The sequence below is a fragment of the Archocentrus centrarchus genome, chromosome 3 (assembly GCF_007364275.1).
Source record: "Archocentrus centrarchus isolate MPI-CPG fArcCen1 chromosome 3, fArcCen1, whole genome shotgun sequence".
Classification (NCBI taxonomy): Eukaryota; Metazoa; Chordata; class Actinopteri; order Cichliformes; family Cichlidae; genus Archocentrus; species Archocentrus centrarchus.
In genome coordinates this window covers 6,956,684-6,973,492 of record NC_044348.1, presented here as the reverse complement: position 1 = coordinate 6,973,492, position 16,809 = coordinate 6,956,684, and the positions used below count along the sequence as shown (strand labels likewise).

The following is a 16,809-nucleotide window of genomic DNA, read 5'->3' as shown; positions in this document are numbered from 1 at the left end:
ATACTTGGGACACATAAATTGAAACATGACACACACAGCACTGGATATTCTTTTATATAGAATTTAGTAGACACACTGGATTATTTTCTAGTCGGCTATTTGCCAGATCAGAAGGCCCGAGTCTTTGTTTAAAAAAACAAGAACGTTCTGTTAGAAAATGCTCAACTTTTTTATAACTTGTAAGGCATTAATTTGGTGCCCTTTGAGGTTGAATTTAAAAGATTACTTACATAAAGCAGTCCAGTTAGTGTTACTGTTTTATCACCTTTTAAAGTAACCTAGATCCAGCTTATTTTCTGAAACATATGTTCGAAATGTCAACACAAGGGAAACTTTAACTTAAACTTTAATACCTTTGTTGTACAGGCTTGCATCATTAAGACAAGAAAAGAAAGAAGATGCTCATATTTACTGTTCACTATAAGACAAATGCAGTGCATTATTTCACTGGGACTTTAATGCAGAAGAGTGAATCCATTCAGACTTGCTCTAATCTTCCAGACAGTAATGATTTCATATTACCAGGAATTGATTAAATGCTGGCTGGAATAATAGATTCATTTTTGGCCAACAACTATTTAACCCACATAGCAGACCGATCTGGACCACATCTGTAATCACGTTTGCTGCTGCTGAACTTTAATCACCTGGCACTGATGGCACAGTTTTCAGGATGCAAAACAAAATCTGGGTTTACACTTGGTGTTTGAGACACAGATGAGATTAGACTGTTCGGGTCACCTTTTATAACAAGAGATGACCTGTTTTGAGAAATGGTGCTGACATCAAACACCCCAGTGGAAAACCCAGTTTTTATCAGGAGAACTCAAAGCCTTAACGGTGGAATTTGCTGATTTTATGCATACCAGCAAATTCAATTCATCATCAACACTGTGAGATGTGAGCCTGCATGAGTTACAATTCTAAGAATTGCTCTCCAAATGAAGACACTGACTTCTTCATTCCTACCACAACAGTGTGCAAAAATATTAAAGAAACTCTTGGATAACTACAGGCATCTAGTAAAGCACAACCTTGCTTCCCAGCAAGCTGATTCAGTTTATTGCCATGCAACATTTTCAGTGGGAGAAATGTTTCATCACTCATCCATTCTGGAGACTGAAAGTGTCACTTGGATGAGGTCACTTGAATATTTCTTTGCTGTGTCCAAATGAACTGAATCAACTTTCTGTGACTTTAGTAACATGAGTGAGTATAAAAGAGTTTCTCTAAGTCTTTCTGAAGTAAAGACGTGGCGAAAAACACCACATGGACAGATATCAGAATAATGTCACGTAAAATTGAAAAGTTGTGGAATTCATCATCTCCATTCATCCATTTTCTTCTACACGTTGCCAATCAGTTGTAGGGCTAACACATGGAGGCAATCATTCACATGCATGTTTTTGGACTGTGGGAGGAAGCCGGAGTACCCAGAGAGAACCCACACAGACACGGGGAAAATATGCAGACTCTACACAGAAAGGCCAGGACTGGACTCAAACCCGGGATCGGCTTGGTGTGAGGTGGCAGTGCTAACCACCACACCACCATGCTGCCTCATTTCAGCTTCTGCTGTACAAAATTTTACTAAAGGGAAAAGGCTGAAACTCTACTGGATGGCCATCTTCCCTGATGAGGTAGCCTGGCATTTAAAACAGACACAAAACTCTGGTGGGTATCATCACATGAGCTCGGTAACACCTTTTTTTGAAGATTTACGTTGTTTTGTCCTTGGGATGAATCAGTTTTTGTCTGAGGGTACTGGTTCATCCTAAAGACAAAACCCCCAAACACAGGCGAAACAACACATCATAGGAGAACCACCTAAACAGGACTCAGCTGTACGCCTGCATTTAAAGGAGAAAGGACACCCTTTCAGAGATGCCAATGTTCACATTTTGGACTGAGAAGACAGATGATTTGAGAAAGGATTTAAGAGGTCATCTAGGTCTACTGTGAAAGACCATCGTTGACAGAGGTGGTGGCTTGTCACACCAGCTATCAGCCACCTAGTCTCTGGAGCTTGAAAAAGGCGACTGGACTTCTTTTTGTTTCTTGAAGACGTTTCACCTCTCATCCGAAAGGCTTCTTCAGTTCTCAACCAAATGGTGGAGAGACCCAGGTATTTAAACCCCTGTGGGCGTAGTCCCCTGGAGGTGGTTATGACCCTCTATTGATCATGTGCGTGAACACATGTGCCCAGGTGTGAAGTGGGCGTGGGTCATATTTAATCAGTGGTTTCAGTTGAAACCAATTTAGGACTCCGCTCCATTGTTTCCTGTGGCCTATTGAGGTCACTGGAACAAAGGTGTGAATGGGGGTTGAGACGTCTGGGAAGGGAGCTCAGGACAACACTGTAAGCGGGGGAAAGTTGGTGACGTAATCCACCTCCTCTGTTCAATGATGGTTGTTCACAGTGGACATAGATGGCTTCTTTCACTCCTCTTTCAAACCATCTGTTTTCCCTGTCCAAAATGTGAACATTGGCATCCTCAAAAGAGTGCCCTTTTTCCTTCAGATGCAGATGTACTGCTGAATCTTGTCCTGTCGAGGTGGCTCTTCTATGTTGTGCCATTCGTTTGTGAAGAGGCTGTTTGGTTTCACCAATGTAGAGGTCCGAGCACTCTTCACTGCACTGAACAGCATACACTACATCGCTGATCTTGTGTTTGGCGGGTTTGTCCTTGGGATGAACCAGTTTTTGTCTTAGGGTGTGACTTGGTTTGAAGTATACTGAGATGTCATGCTTGGAGAAAATTCTTCTGAGTTTCTCTGACAAGCCTGACACCTGGGTCTCTCCACCATTTGGTTGAGAACTGAAGAAGCCTTTCGGATGAGAGGTGAAACGTCTTCAAGAAACAAAAAGAAGTCCAGTCGCCTTTTTCAAGCTCCAGAGACTACTATGACCTGGATGACTGAGAATCTACACAGACATATCAGCCACCTACAACGCAATCCTGGGATCCCTTCTCAGGCATTTCAACCCCCAATCACACCTTCGCTCAGGCAACCTCAGTAGATCACGTGATGGTGGGGTGGGGCAATGTCTCACAGACGTTTTCATTTCTTAGCCCCAATGGGAATGACTCACACCTTTTTTCACACCTTGGCTTGTGTAACGACTCACATGATCAGTAGTGGGTTAACAACCCTCAGAACCACCTCCAAAGAGATATCCCCCATTCGGGGTTTATTTCCTGGGACTCCCGGCTAGTTGTTTTAGAACTGAAGAAGCCTCTTTAATGAGAGGCGAAATATCTCCACAAACCTAAAGAAGTCCTGTTTCCTTCTTTACAAGCTCTCAAGACTACCGTGACCTGGATGACTGAGAACCTACACACACAGAGGACAGTGACAAACTGTCCTGTGGTCTGCCTAATCAAAAATCTGAAATTATTTGTAAAAATCATGGATGTTGCATCTTACAGGTAGTCCTTTCAGCTTGTTACCAGCACAGTTCAAAAGCCAGCTTCCATGATGTGGTTGAGGTTAGCACATCTGTCCTACCTGCAGTCCAGACCTGTCCACTGACCAGATTTAGAGCATTATGAGAAATACTAGAATGGTTGCCCTGAACTGTTGAGACGTCCTATATTATGGTCAATATGATGGCCTCATCATTTCATATAAAGAGAAGAGGCGATGCTACGCAATGGTAAACACGTCCCTGTCCTAACTTTTAAAAAAATATGTTCCTGGCATCAAGATTTGAAAGTGGTACATATTAAAAATAAACAAATGAACAATGAAATTTCCTCATTTCATTATTTACATTTTACAAAAGTTCCAAACTTTTTAAAAATTAGGTTGTAAATTTTAGAGCATTCCTTTTTTTTACTATTATAAAACACATACATTTGACTGACATGAATAGTCACACAAAAAAAAAAAAAACATGTTTTATGTGATTTGTTGTTGATGACACTTCACTTAGGAGGACCATCAGGACTTTTCCCAACCAGAAGCCGTGGGTGGATAAATCTGTCCGCGACGCCCTGAGGTCCCGCACCGTTGCCTACAACTCCGGCCTCGCCTCTGGGAACATGGAGGACTACAAGGTTGCATCATACAACGTCCGCAGAGCGGTGAAAGAGGCAAAACATCGCTACGGCCGCAGACTGGAACAGCAACTACAACAGTCTGACTCCAGGGGACTGTGGCAGGGACTACGCACCATCACGGACTACAAAGCACCACACACACACCCGGTGAGTGCCGACGCTTCTCTGGCTGATGAACTCAACATCTTCTTTGCGCGCTTTGAGTCGGGAAGCCGACAGCCCGCTGCGCTCCCGGCCGGAGGGGCGGAGACACTCACTGTGACGGAGCGCGACGTGAGGAGGGCGTTTAGACGTGTAAACACCAGGAAAGCGACTGGACCAGATGGTATTAGTGGACGTGTCCTTAAGACCTGCGCTGACCAGCTGGCACCTGTGTTTACACTGATATTCAATCTCTCACTGAAACTGTGTGTGATTCCCACCTGTTTTAAAAAGTCCATCATAGTCCCTGTCCCAAAGAAACCACACCCCAGCAGCCCCAATGACTTCAGGCCCATAGCGCTCACCTCTGTGGTGATGAAGTGTTTTGAGAGACTCATCAAGACATTCATCACCTCCTCACTGCCCACCACCCTCGACCCACTACAGTTTGCATACCGGCCAGACAGATCCACAGATGACGCCATATCCTTCCTCCTCCACAAGACCCTTTCACACATAGACACTGGTAAGGGGAACTATGTGAGAGTGCTGTTTGTAGATTACAGCTCAGCATTCAACACCATAGTTCCCTCCAGGCTGGTCTCTAAGCTGCTGGACCTGGGCCTGGGCCCATCCCTGTGCAGGTGGGTTCACAGCTTCCTGACCAGCAGACCACAGGTGGTACGAGTGGGTCACCTCACCTCATCCTCCCTCACCCTCAACACTGGATCCCCCCAAGGCTGTGTGCTCAGCCCTCTGCTGTACTCACTGTACACCCATGACTGCGAGGCCACGTCAGAGTCCAACGTCATCATCAAGTTTGCTGACGACACTGCTGTTGTGGGACTAATCTCTCACAATGAGGAGACAGCCTACAGGAGAGAGGTCTCCCGCCTGGAGAACTGGTGCCAGGAGAACCACCTCCTGCTCAACGTCAGCAAAACAAAGGAACCGATCGTGGACTTCAGCAGGAAGCAGCAGAGGGACTACCATCCACTTGTCATCAGTGGTGCTGAGGTGGAAAGAGTGGACACTTTCAAATACCTGGGAGTGACCATCTCACAGGACCTGTCCTGGTCTCATCACATAAACATCACTGTGAAGAAGGCCAGACAGCGTCTCTACCTCCTCAGGCGGCTGAGAGACTTCAAGCTCCCACTCAAGGTGCTCAGGAACTTTTACACCTGCACCATCGAGAGCATCATGCGTGGGAGCATCACCACCTGGATGGGAAACTGCACCAAGCAGGACTTCATGGCCCTAAAAAGGGTGGTTCGTTCAGCTGAACGGACCATCAGAACCACCCTCCCCAATCTGCAGGACATTTACACCAAGCAGTGCAGGCTGAGGGCCATGAAGATCCTAAAACAGCCCAGCCACCCCGGACACTCTCTCTTCTCCCTGCTCCCATCAGGCCGGCGTTACCGCTGCCTGAGGACTAAGACTGAAAGGTTGAAGAAGAGTTTTTACCCTCAACTCTGAGCCCTAACTGGACCATTATTGCACAATGTAAATATTATAATTTATAAAAGTGTGTATAGTGTATAGTATATAGAGTATAGTGTATAGTGTGAATTACTTTTTTTTATTTTTATTCTTCTTATTTATATGTGTGTGTATATATGGTTGCAGGTACAAAATACATTTCACTGTGCATTGTACTGTGTATAACTGTGCATGTGACAAATAAACACTATCTTAATCTTAATCTTAATCTTAATCTTTTTTTATCTTTAACTTCAAACAAAAAAAAAATGACTATCAGCAGTTTTATTAGTGATTGAAAGGTTTGGGAAAAAAAGCTGATTAGTTGTCACCTAACAATTTACTAACATTCTGTCCTATTCTACTCTATTTTTATTCTATTGTATTCTAAACTAGTCTATATACTTTTCTCTATTTCACTGCTGTTTTTTCTTATCTTCGTTTGTGTTCCTGAACGCACCACTATGCGCGTTCCTGCAGGCTCTCTGCGCGTCCCAATCACGTGACAACACCTCACCACGCCTGCGCAAAGAAATACAAGATGGCGGAGAGTGCGGAACTGAAGGTAAGGCGCAGCCTGAAATCATCATAAATTTACTCGGTTGCGAAGCGATCGATTGTTGAGTCACACAGTTCTTCAGTGGTTTAAGTCTCGGGGGGCTGAGATCCTGTCAGATTTGGTGTTTATTGGCCAAAAACAGGCGGAACTTTATTGAGCCCGCGAGCGCCAAAGCTCGCACCAGCATGTTTATGTTGATATTGAGACGCGCTGGTTTGGCTGAACGGACCGTTTTCTCCAGCGCACCAGCTGCTGGCAGGGCGGCATTCACTCCGCAGCCAGCCTCTGGCTCCGCTTCAACCGTAAGGGCGGTTCTCCTCCTCACTGCCGGGCAGCGGTCTCCCTGCCGCCCCTCAGCGCATGATTTCGGGGGAAAATGTCGCCAGTTTGAGGGTTTGACGCGCCGACAGCCTGCAGACTGTCAGTGTGTCTGTGTGTGTGTGTGTGTGCGCGCGCGCGCGTATGTGCGTGCGTGAACATGACAGCGGCGACACGCCTGTGGGTTCACGTTTAAAAACACTCGTGTTTGGCTTAATATGCGTTTATTAATGATTAGAAAGTGTCGTGCGTGGTGTCCGGGCACAGGCCGAGTGAGGCTGCAGGCGGAGTAACACTATCCTGCCTGCTCAGTAATACCTGCGACTCTCTGTACCTGTTGATACACGCACAATAAAACGCACCGCTTCCTGTAACGGTGCTCTGACACCTGGTTACCCGTTATATCAGCAGCTTGTGCGGCTTCCTGCGATCCAAACCGGTCATCAGACCTGCACCTTTGTTGCTGCGTTGCCTTGGAAGCTTTGCAGAGCCCAGTTTGAACATATCTAACAGTTATTGATCAGAGTCTTCGGCTATTTTTAGACACCCCCCCCCCCCCCCCCCGTGTATTTCCACTGCCTGTCCGGGATCTGTGGATCTATACATGCTCCTTTGTGCCAGCTGCAGTTCAGCTACACTCACTGTGGTGAACAGGTTTGGAGCTACACCCTCTGTCTCATGTGGTCTTAGTATATAGCTTTGCTGTTCATATTTCAGGAATATATGCTTTTATTTTCTATGTGCAGCTCTTTCTAGAGACATGTTTTTCCTAATTTATAATGTTCTTAAGTGGAGTGTTTGCAGTAGGGCTGCAGCTGCTGATTATTTTCGTTGTCATTTAAATCAGCAAATAGTTTTGTAGATCTCTAAGTAGCCCGTGGGAAAGGGTGAGGAATCCTAATGTAAGAAATCAGCTGCAAAGCGATTGTGGCTAAAGCATGGAGATGCATTCAGTCAGTGAACTGATGAGCAGTTTTTCTTTTTCACGTTTGCATTTTGATTACCTGTCAGCACGTAAATATGGTTTTGAGAGTTTTTGCATTGGACTTTAAGAAAATTTTGAGCTCTAGCACTGTGTGATGAGCATTTAGCATTATATTTGTAACAGGACAACAGAAAAACACAAAATAATAAAGGTTTGTGAAGATTTGTACAGTGCTGCACCTGTTGATATTTCGAAAATGGTGAGGATTTCTTGTATTGATTGCTGCTTATTGTTCAGCGTAATGATGAAATGTTGGCTATAGTTCACACCAAGTATTTATAGATTTGCGGCATCATATAAAAGGATCTGAGAAAGTGAGTTACAGATTTGACTCTTTGAAAGTGTTAGCACTACAGAGGCCAGACGCTTTCTGATTTCCTGAGGATAGTATCAGATCAGTATCATATCAGTTATATGCTTGCTTTTTGTCCTGAATGAGTATGTGTTACAGCTCTATTCAAGCAAGCAAGGCAGTGAACCTGTTTGAAATGTTTGGGCATATCTGGGTGAAAAATGTTCCCAACCCCGGTGAGTTGTTATACATGGTAAACCTAAAAGATTTGGTGCATTTCACCTGTTAAATAAGTAGGTGTTTGTTAAACCTTCGTATGTGAGAAAGAACAGGTTCTTTTTTTTAACACTTTGAGGGGCTTAAATCGTGTTTTTTTTTTCAGAACATTGCAAGGTAAGATTGAATCATTCGTGTACACATTTCTGAGTGCATTCTTTATAAAATATTTTGATTAAATGGCTCGCGGCAAAAGACTTTCCCAAAAGATGGAACTTCTTGTTCAGCAGCAACTCTGTAGTGTTAGAATTCACCAATAATCCAAAGTCTGCCAAACAAGTGAAGCACTAATATCACACCTCAAACCTATGATGACTTTTTAACAGTTGTAATAATGCTGTAAGCATCGATGTCAACACCCATCGAAAGTGTACGCAATTAGGCAGAAATCTAGAAAAGAATAAAAAATAAAGTAGGCAGCTCTGTTCCTGCAGCTCCCCCCCCCCCCTCTGCTGCACAGAGCGGGCATGCACCATAGACCTGCAATTGACCAACAAAGCCCAGAGGAGGTGCAGGTCTCGCTCCTTCTCAGGAATTACAGTTTGCCGAAAGGTTACTAAACCGAAATCATACCCTAGCCCTGCTTTAAACAAGTGACATAGACATTGAAAAACACCTTACAAGATGGGTGCAAAAATAGAGTCACCTCACAGCTGGGGATGATTCACAGTGCACCCATGATAATTTTAACACAGCTAAAAATAAAAGCTCCCTCTGACTAATTTTATCTTCTTTTTTTTTTTTTTTTTCCCTGTTTAGGCGGCGCTTCTATTCGGATTTGACAAAGTTTCAAATCTTTTATTGAAAAATCGCAAAGAACAAAACAGCTCTTTGCTAACAGACATACATCTGCTTCACATTTGTGTTTCGATTTGTGGATCTGAAGATTTGTGGATATAAGATTTCCAGCATTTTAAGGCTTCGGTCGACAAACTCGACATCGTGCCATTTTTTTGGGGGGGGGGGGGGGCACAGCTGATCACTTTTGCATTGTATGTTTCAGTGAGGGATTTCTGCTCATATGTTAAGCATTCACTGGGATGTGAGCAGATCAGATGAGCTCCAGGACATGATTTTAATTCTACCAGCTGTTTCACGCCTGAGATTTAAGAAAAAAAAAAAAGTGTTATTTTAACGAATGGCTCTGTTTTTTCTGTTCTTATGCACCACGTTGTGGTTTTGTCACTTGCAGTAGCACCAACTGGCTGAGATGTTGTGCACTGGCTGGTCCTGATTCAGAGCTCTTGGTGCAAACGTATAAGAACAACAGCGCGTGAAAGAAGCAAACGGTATTAATGAAAAGGGAAGGCACGTTATAAGGCAAAATATACCGCCGCAGCAAATTATTTTCATCATCATAGTCGTGCACCAAATGTGAACTTTCTGATGTTTAAAATAACAATCTGGCTGGTAGCCAGTGCTCGAACAGTGTTTGTTGCTATTTATTGCCTTTTTATGCCAAAGAGACAAATATTCATTATTAATAAATAACTGTCACAGCGTCTTTGAATGAGGACAAATTGAGTCGTCGTGAGAGCCAGTTCACAAAAGAAGGAAAAGAATCAAATTCTCATATGAAAAACTTAAAAAGGAAAATAATTGGCTTTTTTTTTTTTCAGTGGGGAAAAAATGGACAAAAAGATTCAAAGTTTTTACATTCATTTCCAAATGAGTTGTTGGTTATTTTTCTCTTAATGAGGTAGTAGATTCAGCTGTAACAACAGTGACAGTTTGGACGTGTGTGCTTCATTGTTTTGAATGTCAGAAAATAATGAAAAATATCTATCACAGTGTTCCTAAATGTCAAGGTGACTTCTTCAGGTTGCTCACAAACAGTTTAAAACCCTCTGAGATTCAGTTTGCTGAAGAAATACTTTTTTTTCTTCTTAAAACTGAACCGTCGTTTTAGTTCTGCCACACACCAGTGAGCCAAAATATTACAGTTGAAAGATAAGGTGCCTGATATAGTTATCTTGCACATACAGGGGGAACATCTTCCAGTGCATGTGTTGTGTATGGGTTGAAAAGGGCAGGTGCAAAGACCTGAGTAACTTTGTCAGGGGCCAGCTCGTTATGGCCCTACGATTGTGCTGGACCTGAAAGGATCTGCAGCTGACGTCTCAGCGCCAGATATCACAGGCACCTTCAGAGGTCTCGTCCAAGCCTTGGCAAAGGTCCAGCAGCATTAGAGGTGGACATACTGTTCTGGCACATCAGTGTATATTGGTTTGCACTGCTGCGCGTTATGTTCAGGAGGCCTCGGGCTGTATATTACCATACTTTGTGTAGCGAGCTGCTGCATGAATCTGCGACGCAGCTGTCTCCAAAAAAATCCACGCTCCTGAAAGCTTCTGATGTTGCCAGGCCCCCAAACGTGTCCTGTTGCCTCGCATTTTGTTTCACAGGAGTCCCGATCCGCCTCGGCTTCTTTGAACTGTCTTCTCTCTTCTCGGGAGCTGCAGCAGCAGCAACCTGGCAATACAAATAACTGTCTGTGCGCTGGCGGCTTATAGGTGGAGACAGTCTATTTGTAGAGCCTGTGGCTAGGTTAATCCCTAATGATACAGGCACTCTTCTCTGCTCCCTTACATCCTTTCAACACCTGCCTATTTCTCTTATTGTCACTGTCATTATCACTGCAGTTGATTTCTAGTTTAAAGAGAAGTAGACGTAAACGTGGAAGCAGCTAAATGTGAATGATGACTGCTCTCATATGTTGGGGTATTTAAGGTTGGGCTGCGCAGGTACTGATAGGTTTTTATGCCAGATCTGAATGAGCATGTGTGAAACTTTTTTTTATCGCATCATCCCAGACACAAAAGCCCCAAAAATGTTAAAAAAAAAAAAAAAATAAGATAGGTAAAGATGCATGACAGCGCAGAGCAGATGGTGTAAATCTCACAATGTGAAACATGATCCAGATGTTGCGTGTCTCATCTTTTACAGAGATGTCAGAGGTGTTTTGCAGTGAACCAGCAGGAACAGACTGCTGTCTAGGGGTGATTATTTTTTTTTGTTTTTTTTTTCCCCCTCCTTTGCTTCTTATCAATATTCAGTGAAGTTTACCAGTTTCGCTCCCAGATAACAAACATGCTTCGTCACTTCAGGCTTCGATGTCTGCTCCGATTGTTCAGGCCAGTCAAACCTGCGTTTAAGCTCCATTATTGTCTGATATTTTTCCCCCCAGGAGCACGAGCCGTCTGCAGCGATCGATTTTTTTTTTTTTTTTAATATTTTTTTATTTTTTTGTGCTGCTTTGCCGAGACCGAGCTTTTCATTACTCCTGTGGTGATCTGTTACATAGTCCTGTTGCCGTGGAAACATGTCACATTTGAGATGGACATGGGTAGGCAGCAGTTTTGGAGCTCAATTGTGTGTTTCCAACTGGAAGAGAGAGAGAGGCAGACATCTCACTGGCCTACCCTTCTGGTGTGGTTTTTAGGATTTTTTTTGAATATTGGAATATCAGAGAGGTTTTGGTGTGAATCAAGAGGATAGACGAATAAAAAATGTCTCCGGCTAGAATATCTTCTTATCCTGCTGCAAGCTTTAGGAGTCATATGTGTTTGTTAGACCCTCGCCTTGGAGTTAATAAATCTCTCCAGCCGCAGCTTTGTGCAACTTGTGTGCGGAGTTTGTTATACTGACACTTTGTAATTTGTGACTCATAATTCACCAATGATTTGCTGCAGTGTGGCATAAGTTTTTATCGTCTGTGCCAGCAGTCCACATGGCTGGAGGCGTACTGTTTTAGAGTTGTCGCTAGATTAGCTTTGGTCAAAGGACACTGGGACCTTAAACAAGTAGCTTTTGTCTAATTAACACTTGCTGTTTTGGCCATTAGTGCTACCATATTTCACATATTCCAGATGCTGAGTCTTTGGTGCCTTCCTATTAAATCCATTCACTGCCAGAGACACACAACAGGAATTCCAGCTGTTTATAATATTAATCAGGCTTAGCTGTCATTCTCCCAATCAATCATGAGTCTCTCCACAAACAGGTGATACAGCACACGGGAATTCATATGTATAGTTGCTGCACCCATCCAAAGTATGGAACCGTGTTTTAATTTACTGATACTGCCACTTAATTGATGCCTAATTGTATATAATATTATGGTGAGTCTGTCTAGATACGAATCTGCTCACGTGGCTCTTGATAGAGTAAATAAAGAGTCACCTAAGGTTTTCTTTTGCAAGTGTATTTTGTCTAGAATTGGCCAGATGTCTCAGCTTTCATGCTATATGCATAAGTAATGTTCAGAAAGAGAAGATTTAATATCATTACGTCATCACCTGGAAAGAAATTCTGCATGTTCCCGGGTGTTCGCCTTTCTTGGGAAGAAGTTTATGTGCGTTTAATGATATATGATGACACCTGCAACCCTGCAGCATTTGGTGAAGTGATCACTAGGAGAATGAAACCAACTGGTGAAAATGTCTCCGAGTCCTGAACCGTTCCAGCTCGAAGGGATAAAGATTAATAATAGCAGTTATTGCATGGTTTAGCCTCTTGAGTGACCCTCAACCTGAAGGATGGCACCCAAAGACACCAAATATTCTTAAAAAGCATAAAAATGGCTTTTTCCTTTTTTAATAAAAGAGATTTGCTTGAAGGACTGAGTAAATGAACATGTTGTGATGGTCCAGTGGGTCACCTCTTACCTCTAGAATCAGGGCTTGAATTTCTGTGTGGGATTATGGGTATATCCTGTAACTGAAACTATTCCTGCAAATTCCCAGACCCAACATTTGCCCCAGTGCAGAACAACTGTCCAGACGCTCCACACTTTCAGGTGAACCTACACCCAACCTGGACAGCACCTGGTGCCCTCTCTCTCCCCCTCTCAGCATGACTTCGGGCTCCCCCTGCTCAGAAACCCTTGCTAGAATACACAAACAGCCTTCACTGTTGAAGTGAAGTTGTAAATCTACATCAGCTCTCGCTCTCTCTCCCTTGGTTACTCCAGCACGTTTAATGTATCGATAGACGGATGCTGATATGTTTTGCTGTTATTTTGGTCGTGAAAAGCGTTCGGTGCTTTCTGGCATCTTTTCTGACTGGCTCCAGGGCACTGAGAGGCCGCGTGCTACCTCATGCATTTACTAACTTTTCTCTCTCTACTGTGAACTTTTTCATCTCACCTGAGTTGCCCATCGATTATTCCTAACTGCCCGCCCTAGCTTGGCAGACTTTAACCACCTGGCAATGTATTTTACAAAGCAGTTTGTAACTCGATACGGCAAGCTTGACTCTACACCACTGTCTGCCCACATGTGCTGCAAACGGTGCAGAAAGTTTAGTAAACTACTGAGTTGCAGGCTCTGTGCTGGCCGATGATATTTAAGATCGGGCTGCACAATTAATCAAATTTTAATCTCAGTCACGACTTCGGCTTGCCACAGTTAAATGTCCATGATTGAGCGATGCTGAAAATTCGCCAGTAGAGCATAAAGCAAAAGAAAATCAAGCGCTCCCTAAATCAGCGCCTGACTAGGTGCCTGCATGTGCCAATCAAAGCTGCTCCCTGCACCGTGCAGCTTGAAGTTTCTTGGATGAGTAACACTATGTTAAAAGACAGATTTATGCAACAAAATTCAAATGTCTCGCACAGCAGAAGGCGAAGAGCTTGTCCCTCGAAGCGGATCATCATTAGTTGTTTGGAAACCCAGATTCAGGGCAAGTGATTATTAACTAAGAAGAAATCATACGCAAAGAGGTGTGCCTGCGCTGCAGAGCAGCACAACTAACTTATTTAGTCACCTGAAAACACACGACAAACTGCAGTATAATTAATGCATGAAGACCAAGAAAAACAGTGCAATGGTTCCTAATGCAAATCTAAAGATTGTGAGAACGAAGGTTTCTGGAAAATGGACAACTTACTGGACAGAATACAGCTATGCTCCTGTGCTTTATTTTTATAAATCTGCGCTGTATGCAAAATGATACAGGGACAACCAAGAGAGATCTCACAGGTGTCGAGTAGTTTGCTCTGAGTTTTAGTCACATCCATCATGCAGCTACGAGGAGTGGAGTGAAAGATGATATTTTTTTTCTCTGAGATGCATTTAGGCCAGGTGAATAAACACCTCATTGTTCTGCAAAGATTAATTTATAAAGATTAATTTACAGGAATGTAGCACAATGCAAAGGTGAAATCAGTAAACTGTTGGTTTAATTTTGTGTTAAGTTTTGGTACATCCATCCATCCATCCATTTTGTTCTGCTTATCCGGGGCTGGGTCACAGGGGCAGCAGCCTAAGCAGAGAAGCCCAGACCTCCCTCTCCCCAACCACCTCCTCCAGCTTATCCACGAGAACACCAAGAACACCTGGCGTTCCCAGGCCAGCTGAGAGATACAATCTCTCCAGCGTGTCCTGGGTCTGCCCCGGGGCCTCCTCCCTGTAGGACATGCCCAGAACACCTCACCCAAGAGGCGCCTGGGAGTTTTGGTACAGTCTTTTAACTTTTAATTTTTCTTCTAAGAGATGCACTGAATTAAGGCAAATAAGGACCAATTATATTTTCATGCAAAGATTTCTACAGATGTGAAAGCAGTGTTTTGTTTGCATGACAGTGCAAAACTAAAATCGATGAATAATCGTGACAAATAATCATCGATAATCTTAATATTGATCCAAATAATCGTGTTAAATGTTTTGGCCATAATCATGCAGCCCTAGCTGATACAGTGAAAACTTGAGTGAACGTCCTCACACTTAACGCTATGAGTGATATAGTGGCAGTTACGTGTAAGATAACATGTCGCTGGTCGGGTAACAGTAGTTATGCAGTTACTTAAAGGCAGAATAAAAAATCAAAAAGAAAAATAGCACATACACAGGCACAGCTTACGGAGCCACTTGATGTCTGTCCAGTGCTACTTGACTGCTGTCTCACGTTGCAGTCCTGTATAATCATGGTGAAAGTGTGGCTCGGTATTGCCTCAGAGGCAAAGTATTTACAGAAATGGCTTTTACAGTTTTCAGTAAGGCGAACTCTGCAGCAGCATCATTTGTCATACAGGTTGTTACTCGTGACACCAATGCCGTCATTTCTAAAACATGTTACTTAGGAATTGGGCTTTTGGGACATGCCGTGCTATCAAGTGTGAATAAGCAAATTAAATTAGATGACAGACTGGAACAATAGGAGCACACATTTAGGGATTAAAGCAAGCTCAGATTTGATGGGGTTTTTTTTTTTCTCCCATTTTGAACTGACAGATAATTCAAAATCATGGGCAAGGTTGCTAAACTGTGTATAGATAGGTGTAGTGTATCTTTTGAGATGTAAGACAGAGTAGAAATTGAATTGGGAGGCTTCATTCGGTGCAGACCTGATTGATGCACCCATTAATGCTGCCTGGTTTCTCTGAAGGAATCCCAGGATTAGACTCACAGCAGAGCAGCTTCAGTCCTGAGATGAAGCCCAGCGCTGGAGAAGCCACTGTAATAAGAAAAACACATCTGTGCTCTTGACCAGCAACATGTTTTCTGCACAGCCTGGTGTCTCCTGCTACCGTTTCTTATTCCCCTTCATCTTGATGCCGGCCGACTTCTGCCATCGCCACTGGATTAAAACAGTGAACTCTAGAGGGCCATAGCAACTCTTTGGTGCCCTGCGCTTCATTTTCTCACCAGAGCAGCATATTGGGATTTTGGTGTCTTTGTTCTCAGCCTTAAAGCTTCAGCTTCTTCCTTATTTCTTCAACACAGACGTGAAGCCAGCAATAATTCAACAGGCGTTTCCCCTCCCGCTCAGCTGTTTGGATCACACTGCCATCCCGATTCTTCGTCAGTTTTTCGTGCCAGCTGTCTGCGTCCACCTACAGTTACAGTTTAACTGTGTGCTTTGGTTGCTACCAGCAGCATGTACCTGCACTGTTTTGGCAGCAGATCACAAACGGCCTCGACCATTACAACTCGTGCCATTGAGCATAGAAGGGGACTGGTTTCAGATCTGCTATCTGCCTGTGGCAAGCTGGGACTAGACCTCAGTAGTCTCAGGTATGGTGGCACGGCATTTAATGTGCTAATGATTAAAAAGAGAACCATTTCTAAAGTCAGTCCAGCTGGGTGACTTGATCTGATCCTGCTTTGTTGGGGGGGGCTCATCCATATTTTTAACTGAAATACCATCTTTTGTTTGATCCACATAGCACACAGTGGTTTTGATACTACAGAGGCAGGAGGGAGAGAAAACAAAGGGCGGAGGTATTTCAGAGTTAAAGCCTGAGTCAGAGAAGCTGGAAGGCTAAGAGGTGGGGGGATGGGAGGACAAAGAGGCGTGGAGGATGGGGAGGGAGCTGGCACTCAGTACAGAGCCCTCATGCCGAGAGTAGGAGCTTTATATAATGGCCAGGTAGTGTGCAAGCCCCCCCTCCCCAATCCACCTACACAGCCTCCACACACCCACTCACAAACACACACATCCTGCAGAAACCTTTGCAGAAACTGCTTGGCACAACATTATTAGCCTCACCATCTCCCAGTCTCCAGGGACTCCAAAGAACTGCATTACTGTTCACCTCCTCAAAACCAAGTATATTGCAGCGGATTTTTTAGCTCTGCTAGCAAACATGGAGCTCAAAGGGAAACAATTTTGGCTGCTCAAAGCTTCGGCGCTGGTCTGGTTCAGTATAAAGGCTTGAGATAAAACAGCATCTGATACACACAGAAAT

The 16,809-nt window shown here is 43.7% G+C and overlaps 1 protein-coding gene across 2 annotated transcripts in view; it reads left to right on the top strand.

Moving 5' to 3' along the window:
* The first annotated feature begins 6,230 nt into the window (after positions 1-6,230).
* LOC115774711 (E3 SUMO-protein ligase PIAS1-like) overlaps positions 6,231-16,809 on the top strand; it is a 60,841-nt gene continuing 50,262 nt past the window's right edge. Inside the window, exon 1 of one of the 2 annotated variants that reach the window (XM_030722108.1) lies at positions 6,231-6,255. The gene's annotated coding sequence lies outside the window, so the exon portion shown is untranslated. The remainder of the gene's footprint in view (positions 6,256-16,809) is intronic. The other variant, XM_030722100.1, reaches the window with a different exon arrangement.